At 40.4% G+C, this 18,484-nt stretch overlaps 1 protein-coding gene across 1 annotated transcript in view; it reads left to right on the top strand.

Annotated features, from left to right (window-relative positions):
- Window positions 1–11,968: 11,968 nt before the first annotated feature.
- The window catches only part of satb2 (SATB homeobox 2), a 59,926-nt gene continuing 53,410 nt past the window's right edge, over window positions 11,969–18,484 (top strand). The window contains exon 1 of the mRNA XM_063499704.1: window positions 11,969–11,995. The gene's annotated coding sequence lies outside the window, so the exon portion shown is untranslated. The remainder of the gene's footprint in view (window positions 11,996–18,484) is intronic.

Raw genomic sequence — 18,484 nt, 5'->3', positions numbered from 1 at the left:
TAGAATTTTTAATGTCAAAAAAATAAAAAATCCCACTTCTGTGCAGTGATGGAGACATAGACACTCGGGGTGGGAATTTCAAACATAGCTGAAATTTTAAGAACCTTCAAAGGTTAAAAACCGATGTTTTTATTTATATTTGCACCATATGTGAACAATGTTAGAATTCAGGCCACCTAATAAGTCCAATATTTACTCACGTCTCTGCCAACGTGTGAGGCAAACATCTGCTTTAGGTGCTAAATGTTGCAGTAATTATCAGGTAGTTGATGACGTCCTGTGCAGATAGAGGCACTATCAAGCAACAACCTTGAGGGCTTGCAAATTAAGCCGATGTGCAAGGTCCAAAAACTTGCTGTACTTAAGTGGCCAATTGAGGTCAACTTCAAAACCAAGTCAAGTCTTAGCCCTTCATAGCAACTGTGCAGCAGGTAAATATTTGATAAGTGTTTTGGATTTTATTAGGGCTTACAATTTGAATTATTGGGGGTGTGACTTCTTTCACTGACAGCATCTGTAGCTGACTGCTGTCTGCTGAGCCTCTCCTATTCTCAGGGGAGTGAATGAAGCAACCCTCTGGGGTCTGATTTAGAGTTCTGCTGTGAATCTTTGTAGAGTGTACCACGTAATCTACGTAAATGCCGACATTGTTCCCAGCATTTATGCTTGTGCTGGTGCATTATGCGTCAATTACCTTGTGGTCATGTCCTGGTGTTTTATATGTGGTGCCAGTCGACAGAAACAAATAAAAAGCTGGGACTTTTTTCCCTCCCGGGTACCCGCTCTTTGTTGTGGTCAGCTTTTTGTTTTTTTTCCAGGGGCAAACATATTTGTCGCTCAAGATTTTCCACTTCTTTCTACATTCCCTCATGTCTTTCCAATCTTGCCCCAGGAATTTTATTTTCACATTTGTGAGTCCTTTTATTGATGCTATGATTGTTATTCCTTATACTGAGACAATGATTGTTATTCTCTCACTGGTAAAAAAAAAAAAAGGCCGGAAATGTACAGCAGAACTCAACAGGCTAATCACAATAGCTGCAGCCTGGTAGGTTATGCTGCAGGTTATAGTAAGTAAGTAAAATTAAGTAAGTAAAGTAAGTAAAATTTTATTTATATAGCACTTTTCAAGATAAAAATCACAAAGTGCTTCACAGAAGCTAAAACATTAAAAAGACGAGTTTTTAGCTGTTTTTATAAAAGCGACCACTGAGTCCACAGATCTCAGGCTCAAAGGGAGAGACTTCACAGTCTGGGGGCCACAGTTACAAACGCTCTGTTGCCTTTTGTTTTCAGCCTCGTGTGTTGGACAACCAGCAAGCCCTGATCACATGACCTCAGGGACCTGCTGGGAATGTATGGATGTAAAAGGTCACTGATATATGTTGGTGCTTGTCCATGCAGAGCCCTTAATGTCAAAGTCAAAACCTTAAAGTGGATTCTGAATTTAATAGGGAGCCAGTGCAGCTGAATCAGCAGGGGTGTGACATGGGAGTACTTGGAGGACTTGGTCAGAAGCTTTGCAGCAGCGTTCTGAACAACTTGCAGATGCTCCAAAGAGGCTTTACATAAACAAGTAAACAAAGAATTACAATAATCCAGACGAGATGAAACAAATGCATGAATGACAATTTCTAATTCGGAGTGCGATACAATGGGACTCAGCTTAGCAATGTTTCTCAAGTGATAAAAACAGGAGCAGACCAGAGATTTAACATGAGCGTCCAAAGTCAGAGCTGAGTCAATAGTAACACCAAGGTTCCTGATAGAAGGTTTGGCAAAAGTAGCAAGTGGACCCAAGTTTTCCATAACACTAGGCACAAATATTTTGGGAGCACAAACGAGGACTTCAGTCTTCTCCTCATTTAGTTGAAGACGGTTTTCAGCCATCCAACCTGTAATGGAGTCTATGCACCTATGCAAAATCTGTAGCTTGGAAACATCTTGGGGCTTAAAGGAGATATATAACTGAATATCATCTGCATAGCAGTGATAAGTAGTGTAGGTTACAGCATAGGGTTTCAAAGGGCTTTGTGATTACAATGTAACTATGGCATAGATTTCCTGCTGAAGAATGACTCCTAGAAAGTCATCTTCAATGATGATCCTAACCCTATGTTATCAGTTTAAAAAAAACATTCTTGCAGGTCCTAGCAATCAGGGGAGAAGCAAGTAATCTAGGCTAGGAATGACTAAGACTACTTAGGATTCAGGACTGGAGTTGGGGTCATTGGAATGATGGCTGCAATATGGAAATGTCCTCATGAGGATTCTGTGCTTCAGTTTTGGTGAGTGAAATTCTAATATTTTATTTGCATATTAATCAGTTAGGTGCTAACTAATTAGCATGTATTTCTGCATGTGCAGTGTGCCCGCACAGTCCATGATGGCTGCTTCCAAACCAGTCTTTGTAGTGTTAGCCAATAGCTTAGCACTCTCTCATCCAAACATGGCCATTCCAGGCTCCATCATAGTGGTGGAGGGGTCATGATCGTTTTGTTGTGTCACACCAATCTCCTGTGTATGTGGAGTTTACCTCCGTACATCCTGCAGACTCCCTCGCCTCTCTATCACCTTCATGTAATGCCCACCTTAAACTGTGACTAGCACCAGTTAACGTGGGCTTGTTTCCTAAATCAGCAGCGAGTGAAGGCGAAGCAGTAAACAGGATGCATGGAGATGTTTCATGAACTGATTAGTGGTGTTGTGGGGACAATATCAGCTCATGATTTAGATTACAGAATCACAGGTGAAAGGCTTTTTTGTTTTTTTAATTCAAATAATTTTATCATCTGAAGATAAAATGCATTTGCACGAGCTGGAGATGGAAACATTTTTTATGTTGTCTTTAATCTTGTCAAACCGTGTGACACACTGGCAAACAGAGTGAAAGTGACAAATCTGTGGATGTAACAAGGAGAGTGGAATATGTAAACAAGTCTAACCAGTTAACGTAAAAACTAGCTAACACCAGCTAAACAACAACATAGCGTCACAAGCTAATGTAATGTCAGTTAATTTTATACTCTAGCATCCTAAAACTCTTTTTCCTCTGATCAATAGTTTAAATTACTTTCCCATATTACGTCAATATCAAAATGTGTTAAAAATCAGGTCCGCTGACTCTTTCTTACAAAAACTACCGATAAGCTTCCAAACCTTTGTAGGGCTTCAGGTCTTGTCCAGCATAATTTAAAGGGGGTTGCTGATAGCATAATGAGTGGTACCAGGGTAGCACTTCACAGCACCAATAAAGTTGGGGGGAGTAAGTAAGCGTCCATCTCCAGCCCTAATTTCCCCATATAATGAACAAGATGTTTGCCATTCAAGTGTATATATATGAGTATAAACACTTGTTTGTTTGCTCATAGTTGCTATAGTTTATCTCATCAATGTAATGTTTAGTAGGTTTTTCACTGAATTGATGTGCCAAGTTTGTTATATGTCTAAAATGGCCGACAAATTAATGTCACGCGGTAAGCGGTCACGGCTGCAAAACATCAATAAACAAATGCCTGCAAACCAACAAACCTCCGCAATCAATGAACTGAAACAGTGTACAGAAGAGTGGGCCAGAAATCCTAGTCATGGGGTGAGAAACTGATAAAATCGTACAAAACACTTTGTGATTTAAGTGCAAAATTCCCAGTAATTAAGTGTAATTTCAATATACTTTATTTGAAATTACAATATAATTATTTTTAACTTCATATATTTATACTGCATATACTACATAAAGATAGGTACACTGGAACGAAGCAGTAACAAGTCAAGTAATTAAGTAAATATACCGTAAGAACCGTTAAGTAATATGTAAATCATCTTTACATGATGCATGAGCGATTTTAGGTGTTGCATAACTTATTTTAAAGGAAATGTGACACAAATGCTACTGTAAGCAATTTTAAGTACAGCTTAAGTTTAAGCAGTGTGTTAATTCAATTAAATTTTAATTTATATAGCGCCAAATAACAACAACAGATGCCTCAATGTCTTTATACTGTAAGGTAAAGACCTTACAATGATGCAAGGAAAACAGAGGAAACCCCAACAATCACATGACCCCTATGAGCAAGCGCTTTGGTGACACTGGGAAGGAAAAACTCCAGTTTAACAGGAAGAAACCTCCAGCAGAACTGGGCTCAGTGATGGGCGGCCATCCATTTGGTAATATTTCCCCATCTTATATCGTAAATATGCTGTACTTTTCAGAGCATGGAGCATATAGAGTAGAGTGTACAAAAGTCTTTGTTCTTATATCAAACCATAGGCTCATTTTTTTGCAAACTAAAAGGGGAGAACAGTCCTTATCACAATTATATAGCTAAAATATATGAATATGAACATTTATATTCATGAAAAAATATGTGGTACTTCTTGAAACTGAGAAGTACCACGTACTTACGATTTAACATTGGGAAATGTTGTTTGTTTTTCTGCAAACTTTCATAGAAATTATGTTGTACTTAAAATTACTTGCAGTATAATTTCGGTCTCATTTTCTGTAAAATACCCAGAAGTCGGGCACTATATAAAATTACACTACTTAAATCTACATACAATGTAATTCGTTCTTCTTTCACTGTAAAATACAGGAAGCTATGCATTACTTAAAATTGCTTACAGAATCATTTATCTCCTTTCCAGTAAAATACTTGATGTTTTACAATACTTAAATTTACTCATGCACTAACTAACTTCACCCTGTCCTGTTGGCTTGTGTCTTTCTTAGAACTTTGCATACATGAAAACCTCCTGAATGGTTCAAAGAGTGCAGATTTAAGAAGAAGACTGCTCTGCAGCATATGACTGATTTTTAGGTTTTTAAAGCCTTAAAGCAAAGGCACTTACCAAATTAGAAAACAGTATCAAGTATAATAGCAAAGTGGGACAAAAATCAAAACAATGAGCTGAAATATGCTAAAAGAAAAAAACAGGAGAACTGCAGACTTGAGAAGTGATGTGATCTGCTGTTGATCCAATGGAACATTGATGACTTTGTACTGACGACATGTCTGTGAAACATATATCTCAGCGCTTACCTTTTCCTTCCACATTCATGTTCCTTACATATTCAGTGTGAGAGAGAGCAGGGGAGAGGGTAGAGTTCACTCACTGGCATAGCTGTTTAAATCATCACTTCCTGTTCTCAATCCCCACGTCTGCTTATCCATCACTCCATAGGCAAGCATGTTAATGTGTGTGTGTGTGTTGATATGCCCGGGGTCTTATTGCACCGACTCCAGCTCCTCCCAGGGGTGGCGGTGGTAGGTGCAAAGGGGACTGCTCCAATAAGATACCCCTGAAATTATGGCCTAATCAGTTAGCCCCAAGAGCAGAGTCTTCCACAGCTTCCAGACACACACACACACACACACACACACACACACACACACACACACACACACACACACAAACAGACGAGCCCTCAGGCCGACAACAGCTTTACCCTCCCTCCTCCTCTACCCACCACACAACCCTAGACCTGGCCTTGTCCCTGCAAGGACCCTTCTCCCTCTTTCTCTCATCACGATGAGATAAAACAGGTCCAGCTCCGGTTTAAGAAAAGTGTCGGCTCTTAACTTCCCTAAACATTGCTCTTGTCTAGTCTGCCTGGCCAACTGCTCTCTCTTCACATGCACACACTTTTTCCTGTATTTGCAGACACACTATAGAAGATGTAGTTTCATGCTCTTTACAGACTGAACCAGCATATTTGATCCAGAAAAAGGACTCAGCTACCAACTGGAGTGGATTTACACACTTTTAAGAGCTGAGTAAGGTCCATAAACTTGAAGTACATGAAACCATTTCCAGCTGCACCGTAGAATAAAAAGAAAGACACGTCTCCCTGGGTGGAAAATAGAAAGTTCTCTTGTTGTTCCTGACACTGACACTACGTGGCACGACACTAATCAACTGAATTATATTAGGCTTCTATTGCAGTTACCACACTTTCTATCAAAATGACCAAACATGCCAGTTTCCTGATTTCTGTTTTAATATTTATTGTTGCTGCAAAGTGTTTTTGCATAAATCATCACAAAAGTATTGCAGCCGTTCCCCCAGTTATAAAAGACGAATAGCACCGTGAGAAATAAAACAATGGCATGATATCACTTTGGCACCTCATTTTATTTCAACAAGTATCTGGTTTTTCCCTGGATCATTAATCTAAACACACACACACTCACACACACACACACACACACACACACACACACACATGTCTGGTTTGCTATCCTCGTGGGGACATCCCATTGACATAATGCTTTCCCTAGCCCCTTACCCTAACCCTAACCATTAAAAATGAATGCCTAACCCTAACCCTTACCCTAAACCTAACCATAACCTAATTGTAACCTTGACAGTAAAACCGCATTTTGAGTGTGAAAATTGCTTTCAACCCCGAGGGGACCTGGATTTTGGTCCCCACGGTGCAGAAAGTCCCCACCAAGATAGTAAAAGTCAGATTTTGGTCCCCACCAGGATAGTACGAACCCGTACACACACACACACACACACACACACACACACACACACACACACATATTTGGATCCATAGCACTAATGTGATGCTTTGTCAACTAAATCATTGCAACTCTGCGTGGTTAATCAATGACACATGGCAGATTCTGGCACCGTCAGACTTTCACCATTCCCCTCATCTGCCTTGTCATTCCAACTCCTCCACTACCAGCCCCCTGACACACACACACACACACATACACGCTCACGTGCCAAACCAGACCGCTCAGCATACATATTAATGCTTCTGTTTCCTCTGAGCAGCTCCATCAGTCATTATCGCCTCGCTCAGGATTCCCATTTCTTTTCATTTCACAGCTTTTGCAAAACATTTCACACACTCATGCAATATATTTGTGTGCACGTGTGTGTGTACACACACAGATTTACACAAGCAAAGAATTTTATTAAATGTAACCGTTTTTCTTGAGCATTTATGTGAGCTTATAAAGTCTGTCATATGTAAAAGAGGCAAAGAAAAGCAGGTGCTGCATCCGCTCAGAAAAGGAACTTCACACGATAAATCATTTTATTAGTTGGGAGGGACATTAGAAAATAACCTGAAGGGCGTGGCTGAGGAAAGGAGGTGAAGGAGGCAGGAGTTTAGGAGGAATTATCCGTATCTGGTATCTGTGTCGTGATTATTTGAACAGCAGTTATAAAGCCATAAGGCCTGGCCCTGGTTCCTGAACATGTTGATTTGAAACCTCCCTGGACTGTAAATAATGACTGATTAAGTGGATACTCTCTTTTTCTTTCAATCTCTCATACATGTTCACCTCTGTGGTCCACCACACCCCCCTAAATATGTTCTGTATTAGAGGGTACTTGTTGAGTGATTGAAGTATGAAAATGAAAGAGGTGGGTGGCCAGCCGACCACCACACTCAGAGGAGACCTGTGACGCACACAGAACTATCCTCTCACACCACTAGCATACCTCTGCTGGCACAGCTACAGTCAGCACCACGGCCTCCACAGCTCTCTAATGTGGCTGCACCACAGAAGGGTCTGGAGGCCAAAGCTGATAGACACAACAGACCTGTGGACATGTTTAATACACGTCCACATCATTTATACAACCTGAAATATCGCTGTGCTGAAAATAAAATAACTGATAGATGAAATTCGAATTCTATGTGCTTAATTTTCATGTTTCACCTGTGAGACATCTGAGGACCAAATATACATAAATGTAAGTTTACCACATGTATAATAAGTGTTATGTATGTGTATGTGTTATGTGTTATTACATTTTGTAATAAATACAAATTCAATTAAAATTAATTTGACCTCATAAGAGGTCAAACTCTTAACATCGACCAGCTCACTGGTGACCTGGCTTTTATAGATTTCAATATTTCACTAACTACGAGATGTTACATTTGAAATAATAATCACAAACATTTTGGCATCACAGTATTTCTGTTAAAGGGATTTCCACCCCTTTTTATAGGATGTCAGTCAAACTCAAATCCAAACTGGATCATCACTACGAATGGAAATCCCAGTAGTCCAGTTCCTTGGATTGTTAGCTGCTTGCCTGTCGATCCCGCTTATCGGTTCCACTCACACTTGTGCTACAATCAGCTGATTTCAGTTTTTATGTTGGAGGAATAAAATAGTGCTCTGGATATGGACTGGACTGCATCCAGGACAGAGACAGCTGTACTATGCTGCTAACACAACTTTGGCTCATTGCAGGCACCTGCACACACAGCATGCTAACGCTAACAATATAGCTGAGTAAATATCAACCCAGCAACCAGACCCAGAACTTCAAAGGTAACAATCAGCCTCTGTTTCTCCCTGTTCATGTTTCTAAAGTAGACTCACTGTGGCACTCACCTAAGTATGTTTGTGCTGGTTTTCATCTTTGATACAGGTTTTTTGAAATATAACAGATAGGACTGTATCTTCATTTTCTTGGAATAACATGGAGCATTTTGGGTTAAATATTACTTCAGCTATTTAAGCCTCTGAGTTTTATCTGTTTCATTTTAATGATTTCATCAATTTTAGCTTTTTTAGCATTAGAGGATTTTTTTATCGTGGTTTGAAATTCCCCTGTGTGACAGTAATAAAGTATCTATCTGTTTTTAAAAAGAATATAAATAGCTGTTGACATGTGTCAATTAGAATGATTATTTTAAGACTTGGGAGAACCATTAAAAAAACACACATTACATGTTCTAATGAGTTAGAGTTGGAGTTTGGGGTCATTGCTAAGTCTTTAACTCCTCTTCTGCTGCCGCCAGTTTGAACCTGCTCGCTCATAGAAACCAATGAGACGAAGCTCCCAGGACACAGTTTTGGTGCTTGGAACTCCGCAGCTCCGCTCTGTAACATGATGTGGTCAAAGCACTGTGGTTTCTCGACACGTCCACTTTGCAATCTCACCAAATTTCACTAGCTGAGTTGGGGTGAAATGGGGGCATCCTGTTAACAGTACCACACTTAAATTCAATGATCGCTTTAGAATGAGCCAATTCTTTCGAAACCAACTGTAAAGGCATTTCTAAGGGACTGAAAATCAGAATTAGAATACTTTATTAAGGAAATTATGTGGTTACAGTTGCTCCAACACAAGAAGAACAGTAACAGACGGAACTATATTAAATAATACAATATATTACAAAGTTACAAAATATGAGAAATAGCTCTAATATATTCAAATAGCTTAATTATAAATATCCAGAATAATACAGAGATTAAACATGTACCATTGACATTTTACTTTAACCTGTAAAACATTGTTATTTGTTTTTTCCCCTGTATAGTATGTGCAAAAGGGTGTAACTATCACAGTGTGGAAGGTGCATTAGATGGAGGAGTTGTACAGGATGATGATTTCCTGCCTGTGGCTGATTTTCCTCTCACTGAACGCGCTCCTGAAAACACCAGAATTCAAAGATTAAGAGAAGTAAGTTTTACTTTACACACTTTTGTCCATGTGATATATTTACCAAAGATTTAATTAATAAATACATTTGCTTTTCATTTTTTTTTTAAAATGTGACAGAATCACAGGCAATGGCAGAAGATAAGAGTAGGACTGGGGTGTGGAGTGGCACACTGAATCACATAGATTTTATTATTAGATCCTGATTTTTGATTTATTCATGAAATAATAAATAATATTAATTTTTTTTAATGAAGTAGAAATGCAGCATAGCAAAAACAATACAAATTAATAAATAAATGAAATCAGGAAATAACTTTCAAGTGTATTAATACTGTACTTCAGTAAAGTGCATGAGAAGCCCACCTCTGTGGTCTCAGATCAAACTGCAGCCACTCGCTTGAGATTCCACCAAACACAAAAACAGTCACAGAAGTGACTTTCCACTCTGTCTATTTTTTTTTTACTGAAGCCACTTCGAGCTGCATAACTCAGGTAAGCATGGCAGGAAGTCAGGGACAGAAAAAGGACACCAGGAGTGTTTTGCTGGTGTGAATTAAAGCTGCACAAAGAATGGAACAAATGTAATTCCAGGTAGCAACATCGCTAACATGCAAACAGTGAATTTCAGATGTATTTATTTAAAATAATGTCAACCATTTAAATACTTTTATCCTAAAAAAAAAGTCAGGCATTGACAACACATTTTTAAAGTGAAGTTAAATATTTCTTAATAAATATATTTATTTCCTGCATGTCATTTGCTAGTTGCCCAGCCCTAACCCTGCCTCTTAACCTGCATAACTAGTAATATGTAATTTTAGTTTTTAGTAAATTGTTCTGCCAAGTTTCGGAAGTGAGGGAGCAATGAAAATAATCATGTTAGCGGACACGCGTCCACATTTACACGAAAAAACCCTCCCCTCCAAAATATGGGTTTATGGTAAAATCGCCTAATTAGACTTCAGAGAATTAATTCAGGAAAAACACATTTAAAAAAAATCAAATAAAAATAAACAATAAAACAAATAAACTGATGTTGATATCTAATTAAAAGATAAATTCCTTTCATTTACACACAGTGCTTTAAAAAAGGATTTGGCTTTTGGGAGGTGTGTTTATTGACTGTATTATCACACACCTGTTGCTTATAGTTAAACGCAAAATACTGTGTAATGGTCACGCTGTAGATGCTGGTGTCCACATGTGCCCAGGAACTGCTGCAGAAAGGTGGCTAAAATATTGGGTTTGTTTTGTTACATTAAAGAAATTAATGGTAAAAACGTTCCAACAAACCAACAAAATCTAAGATTTTAAAATGAAAGAGTAAGAGGAAGCAGTCCATGTCCCAGTTAGCTCAAACTAGCAACTATGGATCCAAACCTGTGTTTTCTGGAAAATATCTTAAATGAAAATGTAAAAAAAGTGACAAGGTAAAGTATTCCACTGAACCACAGTAACATGCATAACTAAATCTCTCCATGTTCTCCTGCACATTAGAGGATGAAGAGAGCAGCAGTGGGGGCCAGCTGAGCTCCTGTCCTCCCTGTAGTGGGATAACATTTCACCAGTTTAGATTAGCTCACTCAGGGCCCATCAACACATGTGGAAGTGACCCTCAGACGGCTCTCACAGGCCTTGTGGCTGAGCAGTGTGTTTGTGTGTGTGTGTGAGCGAGACAGGAAGTGCACAGACCAGCTGATGCAGTGTGTGCTATGTTAACCCGTCCAAGGGCAGCACAGCAATAACAAACACAAGATCACAGCACCGAGGTCACCTCTGACCCCGCAGACTCGGCGCAGCCAGGCTGATCGCTCTGACGGCCGCTCAGGAATCCCACAGAACACACACAGACACAGACATTCGCGTATTTACACACACTAAATACTTGATGGCCCAGTATAGGTTTCCTTCGGTGTGTGTTTTCAATCATTGACTTCCTTTAGACAAATCAAAGGGATTTACTCTAGGAGACAAAAGCTTCTCTGCTGGTGTCTGACAGTAAATGATTGACATTTACTTTGAATGCAGTGGCTCCACCCACCCAGGGGGGAGACCTGCAAAGTGAAACCATCCACTACACTATACCCCACACACCCTTGTTTACCTACAAGGCTGTATGCTTGTCTGTGTCCTGGTGGTCGAGGAGTCGGAGACGAGATGTGTGGGAAAGCTGTGACAGGGACCGTGGAGCACGCGTGTCCAGCAGCCTCCGAGGACCAGCATGCTTCACGGTAAGAGCCCGTATGCGTGTTTTGTGGGCGGGCTTTTCGTATGTACAGTTTTACCCCCAACCCTGTTGTTTCAGTTGGTAGCAGTGTGACCTGTGACCTCTCTCTGATTCCATTTTTCACTCTCTCCTCTGCCCCAGCAGACACTTTTAAAGCATATCCATTTCCTGCACACATCAGGCCGCTCTGGACACGGGGCTCTCAGGAATACGAGGCCGACCACCTTGTTTATTAGTACAGACAGCTTGACGTGGGGAGTGTTTGCCAGCGTGATTGTGTCAGCCTTAGAGCGACGCAGAAACGCAGCTGAAGTTGAAGTGGTTTTACGAGTCAGTGTGAGTGCAAGGACAAATGATCTTAGAGGCAGAGAGCATTTTGTTTTACTGGCATGGCTGTCCTGTATGTTGGGCGTCTCAATCTAGGGGCTACAAAGGATACATTTCATGGTGGGGGGAAAACAAAAAGGCAGCGAGAGGGCTTAATTTTTTATTTCACCAAGGCTAAATATTAAGGGCCAAGCTGCAGGAGGAATTAGGCTCACCTTTTTTGATGAGTCCACCTCATTTGTCTGCGGCCCTTAGAGAAGCTCGGGTACTCTTTCCCATATTTCCTAACAGATTTAGTGTAGTTGGTGGTGAACGCCTGGACAGCTGAGCTCTACGTCTGGCTCTGTGTCCATTTTGGAAGAGAATCCCTCTGGCAGGTCAAGTAAACCCTGGCCCCTCAAACACTGAACACACTTTCCAAACCTCATTACAGAGACCTCCGCTGTTTTGTTGCTCATGGGCGCCAATCAAACCCCCCTCTCCTCCTCCTCCTCCAATTCTTTTCAAATGAGAATTGAATTTCTTTTTCTTTTTTTTGTTTATGTTATCATTTGTAAATCTTACCAGAAGTGGACCATGAGGCACAAGAGAAGGGAGCTCGTACACACTTTAATGAAGTATTTATAGATCATTCCAGCTGTCAAATACTTGTGCCCAATGACATAGTGCAGAGTGCTGACGCTCACAATTGCCTTTCTCCCTCCAACTCGCTCCCCCCTCGTTAAGCAGCCGGATTTGATTTCAGGTAAGAACTTATTGGGAGGAAAAGAGGTGGCGGGGGCTGCCAGCGAGGGCCACGGCTTTTACCGAAAGGAAAACAGTCCTCTGTGTTGCATATCGGAGCTCAAGGAGCCCAGACGCTGAGACCCTGAGATAGGCATGAGGGCATTATAGCTGGTGTGTCTGATAGATGCAATTTGCTCCCACGACGAAACTCCTGCACTTTGTTTTGGAATCTAAAGGTCAACCTGTTACTGCCAAGTCTGTTAAATAATTCTGACTTGATTTTCCTTGGATATGTGTGCCTCAAAGGAAAAAGAAAAGTTGAATCTGCTGTTGAATTCCTTAATAATTCTGGATTAATGCCAGTGTTCAGGAAAAGGTAAAATCTGCAAAGGGTTTCTATGTTTAGATGTCATTTTCTAAAGCTGGTCAGTGCAAAAGCATTTTAGCCAATTTCAGTAGAAATAGCAGCATTGACAGCAGTGATTATGCTTAATCAGCTGCTATTAGGAAGATTTTGTTCCTCTGATCCTTCTGCAACGCTTTTCCATCATCATAAGATCTAATCAGCCCAGGATTCTTGCCAGTCTGGCAACCCTACAAAACTACCGTCTTAGGTCTTAGAAGTTATTACAGCGTTTCTCATTTTTATAATGTTCATAATATGACAGTATATAGTATAAAATATAATCATATTACATATTTAACCCTTAAGCACCCACAGTGACACAGGTGTTACCGCCCCTTTACACATTGAGGACAGTTTCTGTTAATGTTTCAAAATTGACTCTCCCATAGTTTTTATGACGGTAAAAAATGGGTCTGGGCTCTTAAGGGATAATATGACACTAGGTGTTCTATCTATCTAATTGGTTATTAATATTAAAGAGTCGGCATTTTTTAATATATATATTTTTATTTTAATATAATCCCTCCCCCCCTTCAAACTGGTGTTTGTGGTGCTAATGCTTTCAGAGTAAAAGCAGTGATCCAGTGAGAAATGGTGTGAAGGTGCAATAATGGACTCGTGAGTCGTGACCTCTGCATGGAAGCAATTTGGAAAAAAGGGTTGAAAGTGCCGTAAAAGACAAATTAATCCTCGACGGAAAGGAGATACATCCTTAAAAACAAGCCATTTGGGCCTCATTGGCCCATACTTTACGCTTTAAATCTCACAGCATTTTTGGAGCTGACGTATTAGACAGAGTCAAAAAAAAAAAAAAAACCCAAACCCAAACTTAAATACTCCGTTCATTAAGTGTCTTAACGGGATACTGTTGGAGCAGTGAGGAGGTGGCCTGCTTTAAGCTTCAGGCCCGTACCTTTCATTTCCCCTCATTCGCTCCAATCAAGCAAAGCGCAAACAAACAAATGTGAAATGGGTGTTTGTGAAAAACGTATTTATGTTCGCTCGGAGCTTTTTGTTTAATGGTCTGCTTCGGGTCACAGGCCTGCTGTTCGTTAGGGCTGACTTACTTTCGTTTTCAATTAGCGCTGATTCGAAACATGGCCGCTTAATTTAGCGGAAAAACTGGAAAACGCAAGTTACAACACGTTTGAGTCGGCCCTAACAGAACTCCGCAATGTACTAATAATACTAATACTACAACTATTCCCACTAATAATAATAAATCCAAATAACATTCAGCAAAACAAGCGAGTTTATAAATATTTTAAATGATATTAATGACGCAATATTAGTTTGGACTTTTTCATCTTTTACACTTTATTACAACAACAACAACAATAATAATAATTATTATTGTTATTATTATTATTATTGTTATTAGTATCGTCAATATTATTACTTATACTACTGTTCCAGTTATTATTATCATTATTGTTATTATTATTATTATTATTATTATTATTATTATTATTAAATACTATGCAGGTTCGATTTTGTTGTCATAAAATGAGCAATTCCGGCATTTTGGAATTTTAATTTTAATATTTCCGACATCATTTCTGCCTCTTAAATTCACATTTTTTCTTCTCTTTTTAATTTTGGGGTCAGTTTATATCTGAGAGAATTATTTCCACCCTTCTTTCACCATTCACGTCAATAAATGATGTTTTCTGTGGAGTTAAGAAACACGTGGTCTCATCAGGAAGTCCAGAAGAAGCTCCAGTCAAGAGTTTCCCTTATGTTTTGTATATTTTCTAAAAGCTTATATTTTATTTATTCATTTTATGTTTTTAAGAAAAGAATGTACGACAGCCTGATCGGTGATCAGCTTCATGCTGTCAGTCAGTTCGTACTCAGCGTTGCTTTTGTGTGTATTGATCCTAATTTGTCATTATGGCAGTACTTTCCATTAAGGATCAGACATTTAAATTTAAATATTAGTGTTTGTCTTGCACACATGTTTTTTTAAACAAATAAAGCAAATCTTTATTTCAAAAGAAAAAAAAGAATTTTAAACTATTTCAGATTTACTTGTATTTGTTTTTCAGAAAGAAAAAGAAGTCAGTATCCAGTCAGTGTTTGGCGCTTAGTTCTAACAAATTTTTTAAGCGTTTCTATACTAGCTGAAATCCATCTCACGACTCAACCGCGACACACAACCGCTGACGGCTTCCCATCAGGACTCGAGCCTCTGCTGTCCTCTGCTGCGTCTCTTTTCTTCTTCGCCACACAGCTGCGCTGTTCGCACAAGTGACGCCTCCGCTCCCCTCTGGCCCGCACTTAACAAGGTGACAACAGGCGACTGGAAAGCCATACGGAACCAGATGGCAAATGCACGGCACGGCCTGAGTGGTGCACGAAGAGCGATGTGAAACATGCACTCGTGATCAAACACAGAAATATGACTACGTCTAAGCAAAACAGCTCAGAGGAGCACTTAGATGCTGTCACTGAGATAAAGGGCAAGAAACGGGTTTGCGCTGTGTGTCAGTATTTGGTTCCGCAGGGGCGTTTCCAGAATATTTTGAAATGGGGTGACACGGGGTGGGGGTGGGGGCCAATAACAAAACATTTGATAAGGAATAAATACAATGCCAAGACCTGGAAGGCAGTGGGCTTTGTATTGAGTATTTGTTTTACAAAGTGATTGATCAATTTTGATTGATCAATTTTCTCAAGCAAAATTATCATCCTGCTTAAGCAGCATAATAATGGAACGCTACAGGCTTCAAATATATAAATATACTGCAAGTACCGAAAGTAGAAGTACTCATTAAATCATATGTGTATTATTTCATCATGATTATTGATTCATCAATGTATAGAAGTTTTTATATAGTTGTTGGCAGCTTCATTTCTACATGTGTTACACATATTAGCATATTTACACTGTAAAATGTGTAAACATAATCTGTGACTAAAGCTATAAAAATAATAAATAATATTAAGTACACAGTAAAATATTAGAATCCAAATATAGATGAGTGGGAGTATAAACCCGCAGCAATGTGAGTAAATGTCCGCCGATACATTCCATCAGCGGCTCTTTGTGCGCGCTCATCAGGTGGCACCGGACACTGTGAGATTCATGACGCTCTGGTGCAAGGCCCCTGCTAACCCCACTGTCCCCACAGGGGACATGCCCCTGCGCCTATAAGCTTCCACTGTGTAAACTCGAGGCTGAAACAAACCGCGCTTATTTATTAATGCGTCATTTTCGCCTGATCCGAGCCAGACGCATTCTTCTCCAAATGATTCCGCTCACTTCTTGAATTTGAAATGAGTTTTGTGCCGGAGGTCTGCTCTGTTTAAAATCACAGGATCCCTTTCTATAAATTGTTCTGCTCCCTAGATGTTAAACAAGAAAAATGCATATATTTATTTATTTATTTATTTATTTATTCTGGGGTGGGTGTGGGGATCCTCGGGGCCTTTACCTGCCCGACAGATGCGCTCTCGCTCAGTAATGATACCTGCAGCACATTAGTCTCTAATCACTCGCGTTCTTCTCGAGCTTTTCGATCAATTATTCACTCCAGCCCCTTGAATTCGTTTCCATCAGGAATATTTCAGGGATCAATTTTTCATTCTATTCCACAGATTTTTTATTTTATTTTATTTTTTGCGCTTGTTTGGCTTCGTTCCTAGATTCCCAGTTCCCCGAGAAGTGGAAAACAGATAGAGGGAAGAATCTGAGTGAGTGATGCAGCGGAGAGTCTCTGTCCCCCCGGCCTTTAATAATTCAGAGCGCCTGCTCCAGCCCGGTGTCTTTGCATGAGGAGGTGAAAGCCACATGATGCGGCTTATTAACGGGACAGTTCTTTGGGTAAACACAACACGCTCGGGCCCCGTTTAACTGCGGAAAAAACTCGGAATTTAACTACACAATAAGGACCCATTATATCTGTTTTGTTTTTTTCTTGAGCCAAACGAAGTACTTTAAATATTTAGATACGCAGAGAACTCTGAATCTATTCTGGTGATCCTTGTTCCACATCTGCAGTGATTACACATTATATTTTGTTTTATGCAACTTTCCTTTGAACAGCCTGGTTTAGCGCAGATGGATTAAAAAAAAAAAACTGTGAACACGACACTGCTCACATCAGCGATTAAAAAAACAAAGACAAAAAATAGCTGACAAAGGGGAATAAAAATCGAAAAACGAAGAGAAATTCAGACGAAGTTCGTCGTGTATCCAAGACTTTAATTAATTTCAAAATAACATTCTGACATAAATAAAGATAATAGCTCAGGGCGCATGCGTTTTTTCTGGTATTGAGGGGAAAGTTTGGAGCGCGTTATTATCCAAAACCGCGCTCACTCTGCCTCCAGCAGCCTGCATGTCTGGTAAGAAACAAAGCTTTAAACGGGCTTTAACGCTCCTGTTTTGAACGTCTAACGAGCTCTGCGAGAATCCAGCACAGCCAGTATAAACCAACAAATGTGCTCGTTTTCAACAACCGTCTGACATTTCATGAAATGTTCAATAAGCTCTTATCACTCTCGCTTTTACGCACACACTCTTTGTCATATCGCCTCTAAGAGGCCTGTATTTCTTGCACTCCCACGCTGTTGCCGGCTACCCCCCCTCCCCCTCCCCCGCCCCTCCTCGCGAGCGCAGACATCACCGTCATTATCATATTTAATATTATTGACGAATGAGCGCCGAGAAGCGGACTGGCTCTCTGCCACTTAATTCTCGCTTCGCTTCTCTGGTCCCGCTTAATTCTCGCTGCGCATCTGCGGGAGCTGGCGGTGCTGCCAGGTGTCTTCACGTTCCCGTCGAGGTCTCGGAGGAAAGGTGAGTGAAAAGATGTGTCTGTTGTTGTTTTATGGTTTTTGGGAGAGTGTTAAAGATAATCGCCCTCTTGGTGGAGAGTGGGGAAGAACCAACCGGCGTCTCTCTCTTAATGAAGCCCTGTGGAGTTTAGTGTCTTTTCCACGATTGATCTTCGCTATGAATCTGTGGTCACGCGCCACTTTCTACCTGTTACTAACAGATCTCCAGTATGCAGGCCTGTGCCGCCTCCTTTCCCCAGCAGGCAGGCGTACTGCTTGCGCACACTTTATGTCTGTTTTTGTGTTGTTGTTGTTGGACCCCGCTGCCTCCCCCAGTACTGAACCCAGAGGCCGAGAGTGAGAGAGAGCAGTAAATGCGTGACCCCGCCTCCCCCTTCTCCTCACCCACCACTTCTTCTCCTCACCGGTGCCGCACGGTTACTTGCTCCTTGAAAAAGCTGCAGCCAGCAGTGCGTTCCTGTTGCAGATGTTGTAAACCGATGGCTTCATTTCTCTCAGTTCGAATGTGCGCGAGAGCCTCGACGTATTTGCAGTTTACAGTGAGGCTGCATGCAAATGTGCGC

Source organism: Pelmatolapia mariae, linkage group LG16_19 (assembly GCF_036321145.2).
Source record: "Pelmatolapia mariae isolate MD_Pm_ZW linkage group LG16_19, Pm_UMD_F_2, whole genome shotgun sequence".
Taxonomy (NCBI): domain Eukaryota; kingdom Metazoa; phylum Chordata; class Actinopteri; order Cichliformes; family Cichlidae; genus Pelmatolapia; species Pelmatolapia mariae.
The sequence above is the reverse complement of the archived record's forward strand: the minus strand, read 5'-3'. Positions and strand labels throughout refer to the sequence as shown.